At 40.7% G+C, this 5867-nt stretch overlaps 1 non-coding gene across 1 annotated transcript; it reads left to right on the top strand.

Moving 5' to 3' along the window:
- The first annotated feature begins 1340 nt into the window (after positions 1–1340).
- Positions 1341–1502, top strand: LOC127696933 (U1 spliceosomal RNA). The gene has a single exon (XR_007980370.1). It is a non-coding gene; the product is annotated as a U1 spliceosomal RNA (small nuclear RNA).
- Positions 1503–5867: the final 4365 nt, after the last annotated feature.

Here is a 5867-nt window from a genome sequence, read left to right as displayed (position 1 = left end):
CACTTGTACTGGCTGGGTCATCCCACCTTACTTGGGCTAATCCAGACAGTCTCTCCCTGACATGTCCAGAAACCTACCTCCCAGGTGATTCTACATTTTATTGAGATTAATTACCTTGTAACCATTAAAACAAGAAAGCAAATAAGCAATCAACAACAACATCAAAGGATTTTTAAAATAATAGTACTAATATATATTCACTTAGGAAAAACATCCATTTTGCCACATCGGCTCTAAGGTGGGCGGGATGAAAATGTTCTCCATAGGCTCGGCTATTTGAACACTGTGTTCCTATTCCATGCTTTTGTCTCGGGAGATAGCACACCGTTTGAAGGAAGTATGGGGCTGAGGCAAACTTAGACATTTCATACTTGCTCCACACCTCCAACTCACTCTCTCTGCTTCATGCTTGCAGGAGAGAAGATGTCGTTTCTCAGCCTCCTGTTGTTCCAGGCATGTTCCCCTCCCACTAGGATGGACTCTCATGCCTGGGGAACGATAAACCAAAGTCTTTCTTCTATACATGGCTTTTGGTAATGGTGTTTTATCATAGCAATAGAAACATAGGTAATAGATTCTCTTTGATTTGACAAAAGCAAAAGACAACAATCCTTTGGCCCACCCATATTTGTTTTATTTAATAACCCCACTCCATGAGCAAACTATTTATCTAACATAAACTACATGATTTAAAGCTTGACCTATTTTCTCCCCCACACAACACAAAACAGGGACACAGTGTTCAAATATCTGAGCCTGTGGAAAATATTTCATTCAACCCACTTTAGAGCAGATGTGGTAAAATTGATGTTTTCCTAAATGAATATATATATATACTAATACTCCTATACACACACACACACACACACACAATTTTTTGTTGTTTGTTTGTTTTAATGGTTATTGGGTAATCTATCTCAATGAAATGTAGAATAGCCTGGGAGTCAGGCTTCTGGACATGGCAGTGAGAGATTGTGCTGCTAGGCCAAGTGAGATGGGAACCTGAGCCCCCTACCCTTCCATTGAGCAATATTTCACTTATGTGGATAAGGTGATAGACCATTTTTCTACTATATTTAGGATAATGAGAATAGCTAGAAAAACAATCTCTAGACCATCCATCAGTTGGTACCACCACATATTTACAACTTACAACGTTTTAGTCTTAATTGTACCCTAGCATCTATGTTTCCCATCTGACTTCTTCACCATCTTGTATCTTCTCTGACTTTATTACCAAGTAAGCTAGCCTCCTCCTTCAAAGATCTTAGCTTATTCCCCATATACCTCAAGAACATAACTTCTATTCATGTTTGCTTTTCTTAAATCACAAAGCATTGATACTTACCTGGCACGGGAGGTGCTATGAACACGAAGGTGATTTTCCCAGGGCAAGGCTTACCATTGCACTCTGGGTATGCTGATCCTAAGATTTCCCCAAATGCAGGAAACTTGACTGCATAATTCATGATAGTGGGGGACTGGGATCTTGCTCTTCCCTGAATTAAAAAAAAAAATAACAAAGAAGGATGGAAGAAAAATTAACATGACTTTTCACTTTTCATCAAGTTCATACCTTAAAAGGAGACAAAGAAAAGAAAAACATGTAAATGTATTCAGTACAAATGTCAAGACTGAGAACAACACAGCAAAGGAACACTTTCTCCTTTTCTAGAGGGCCTGAGGTCAGTATGCAGGACTCACTCACATCAGGCAGAGAGCTGTCCATAACTCCAGCTCTAAGGGATCTCATTTTCTCTTGTAGTCTCTGAGGGCACTCATATACACATGGTATACATTCCAACTCCCATCCCCCACAGATCTAAATATAAACCTTTTAAAATAGCAGGTCCAAAGGAACTAACTGTATACTTCAACTTAAATTTGGTGATGAGTGGCAGTCATTTGGAGATGTGACTACACAGAAGTGGGTGTGGTTTAATGACAGGAAGTGGAGGGGAACTTAGCAAGACCTGTTGGTTTAGATTCTTCATTGTATTTCTGTGTCTTCACTGCTTCCTCCCAGGATGAAGGGCTCTGTTTGAACAAGAGTCATAGGATCAAAGCACCAGTACGGCTGCTGCAGGGAAGGAGGGAGGAGAAAATCAAAGAGTTCCAAGGTGCCATGTGCAGAGTGGTAAAGCCTAGATTGTCCAAGATTGGGTCTTTTTCCTTCTGCTGAAGACCTGGTCCAGGGCTTGAGATTTTAGCGCCTGCTATCTGTTCTAAGATTACATTTCCTATTGTTATCTACATGTTTTATTTTCTCTTGATTTTCTTACTGTCTTAGTCACTGCTCTAGTGTTGTGAAAATGCACCATGACCAAGGCAACCCTTATAAGAGAAAGCATTTAATTGGGGGTTGGCTTACAGTTTCATAGATTTAGTCCATTATTATGATAGAGAACATGATAGGGATGCAGGTTGACATGGTGATGAAGGAGCTGAGAGCTACATCCAGATCTGCAGGTAGAGAGAGAGGGGTTAGAGAGGGAGACAGACACACACACACACAGAGAGAGACAGAGAGAGAGAGAGAGAGAGAGAGAGAGAGAGAGAGACAGAGACAGAGACAGAGACAGAGACACAGAGAGAGATTGGGCTTGGCATGGCCTTTGGAAAAATTGAAGCCCACCCCCAGTGATACATTTCCTCCAACAAGGTTACACCTCCTAATCCTTTTAACTTGTGCCATTCCCTGGTGATTAAGCATTAAATATGCAGCACTCCTGCTTAAGCATGCCTGTGTTTGCCTGTTGCATGTCTCTTTTGCTACCCTGCCTAAGCTCTGGAACTGACTGTGCTACCAGTCCCTGCCCAGAAAATATAGGATCCATGGATGAAAAACACAGACACACACAGTTGTTCAATCTCATCTTGCCTTATTGGCTCAATTGCTGGGCACTAATCTACCTCAGCTAGCATGCCCTTCCAGAACTCCCAGCTGAGCACCATATATCTGCACTCAATTTTCAGTTGCTCAGCCACCTTCAGTCCCAGCTCAACAGCCCCAACTCCCACCTGTAGAAGCGTCCCGTGTCCTCTCAGATGGCTGGTCGCTTTTTGTCCCTCTGAAGCATGGCAAAACAAAAAACAAAAAACAAAACAAACAAAAAAACATGCCTTCTTCTCCTCTGCATCTGCTAGCTTGCCTGCTGGGTCCCAGAAGTCCTGCCTATTCTTCCACCCAACAATTGGCCCATGGCTTCTTTTCTGATAGATCAAGAACAAATTGGGGAACCAGACCTTAGTATCAGAAGCACCCCTGTACTTTCCCTCTCCAGTTTCTGCCACAATCTTTTATGCTAACTTAGTTTAATCCGATGCAACTCTTGCTTCCAGTACTCAAACTTCTTGTAGTACATTCTGGAGGGCTTAGTTATACATTCATATATATAACATGGCTGCTGTGGAAAGAGATCACATCCAAAGACCTAGGTCTGTGTGATCCAGCAGGAATACAGATATGCCTTTAATCCCAAGAGAAAGAGGCAAGCAGATCTCTAATTCTAAGGCCATCCTGGTATAGAGCAAGTTTCAAGTAAAGAAAAGCTTAGGTCCAGGTGTGGTGGTACTCAGGTGACAGGCGTGTAGATCTAAGTTCTAGTGAGCACTGTTCAGTATGTTTGGTCGAGTCAGTAAGTTGAGAGGCAGTACAGTGAGTCAAGTTCATGAAATTCAGAAGTAGTTTTACAGAGACATGTTGAAAAGAGAACAAACTAGACACAGTAAAGACAGAATGATCCAGAGAATAAGGAGCCAGAAGATTGATAACACATTGGTAGAGTTAGTTTGAGGCCAAGCAAAGTAATCCAGTCAGAAGCTGAGAGAAACCTGTTTGAATCACTCAGCTTAGAGAAGAGTTTAAGCCAGAACAGCTATGTTGAGCCAGCCAGCCAGAGTTCAGAAAGAGTTTATTTGGCAGTGTTTCAGAGACTGAAAACATAAGATTGTACGGCGGCTAGAAGCTTTCAAGGCTAGGCCTGGGTTAGCATACAGAGGTAGTAAGGTTCCAAGATGACAATTACCTTTAGAGAATATTTTTCAGTTATTTTTCACAGTTGCCCCAAGATAAACAAGTCCCATGACCATGCTTTGTTCCTTGTCTTCTTTGGTTCTTTGACACCCTTACCAGATTCTAGAAACCCTCTACTCCGTTGGTTAACATTGCACTACTTTTTGCGGTTATGATTCCTTCTCTTTGCATATTCCACAGGGAAGCCACAAACTCCCTGATTTCCTTTTACCTTGTATACTCTGCTTAAATATCTGGCAATTTTTATCACTTTCATGCTTTTGTGTGTTACTTAATCTAATAAATTCAATGAATATTCCTCTCCCCTTTGTTTATTTAACTACCTAGCTGAAATATTTCCTTAGATATCCTTTGTTTTATATCCCAAAAAACCCCCATCTCTACCCACCCCTTGTATTTCATACCCTTCTCTTCTGTGAATGTAGTAATGGTGGTGTATCTGACTACAACTGATCATTCCTTCATTTAAACGCTCTTTGACACATTATCACCTGAAGGAAGAACTTTCCAGTGGTGTGATGAGGACCCTGGATCTTCCTTATCCACCTCCTCATCCTCACCTCCAAATGGTTGAAGCTTTAGAAACCCTGAACTATTTACTCTCTTCCAGGATCTCTCTATGATTTTATCATAGACATCTTTGTCTACGCTACTTTAGACTCTGAAATACTAGTTTAAAAAAAACCAAACTCTTGGGATTATACTATTTGGTTCTTATTCATCTTTTAAAACTCATTCCAAACAATATCCTTTTCTAAATTTTATCAATCAGTAACTAGAAATGGTGGAAGTCAAGCAATTCACCTCTGAGGTAGAATTTGCCAGGGTAGAGGCTGACCCTTGATGCTTATTTGTGCTCCTTGGTCGATGGTTTAGAAGTACACACGGAAGACTGGGTGCGTATGCACAAACAGTTGTTAAAGCAATACTTCAAAATAGTATTGTAATAAACAGTATATTTTGGTATCCAACTGTTTCTGCTTTCTGTTTTAATTTGTATTTTCCAGTTACGTGGTAGCAAAATAGAATTACTGGGTGTGAATCACTGTCACTACTTGCTGCTGACTGGGTTGAGTGATTTAAGATATCTGTGGTGCTCAACTGGGCAACAATTGAAGATTCCTAGAAAGCTGTGGCCCCTGTGGGAACCTGTTACACACTGGGCTAAAGCACCAAAGGATATCCAGTTTCTGTCAGGTACTGGAACCTCAGAATATTCCATTTCTAGCACATTCTCCAATTGTTCTTGAGAATACCATGCAAGAATAGAAGGGATACAGTGTTGGTTCAAGGTCACTGAAGAACTGTCCTGCATTGGGCCAATAGTTTCTGTAGATGCACCAGTAGCTGAATCATTTCCAAAGATTGTACAAGTGTGTAATTCCACAAGCCACATTATAGTGAGCTCTCCACAGGATAAATGAATTTTATGAACATTTCCTTTTTATTTTTTCTTTTGTTAACTATGAAACAAGGCTAAGCCTTACATTGATCTGCCTGGTCATAAACCTGCCCAAACATTCACTCACCACCTATAGTCCTTTTATTGTATGCATACACACTTGTGCATGCACATGGAATGTATCTGTAGAGTTATCTGTGTGTCACAGCCTGAATTTAGAAGTCAGAGGAATCATATTGCTCCTTCTACACTAACACATATTCTAGGGATCAAACTCTTGACCAGATTATGGACTCTGTACAGCAAGTGCCTCTACCCACAGAGCTATCTTGCTGGGCCCAGTAGTTATTTAGCAATTTTACTTAAATTATACGAGTTATCTTAATTCTCCATCTGACATTCCTCTTCTTTGTACCATCTTATGTATAT

The sequence above is a fragment of the Apodemus sylvaticus genome, chromosome 11 (genome assembly GCF_947179515.1).
Source record: "Apodemus sylvaticus chromosome 11, mApoSyl1.1, whole genome shotgun sequence".
Lineage (NCBI taxonomy): Eukaryota > Metazoa > Chordata > Mammalia > Rodentia > Muridae > Apodemus > Apodemus sylvaticus.
The sequence above is the reverse complement of the archived record's forward strand: the minus strand, read 5'-3'. Positions and strand labels throughout refer to the sequence as shown.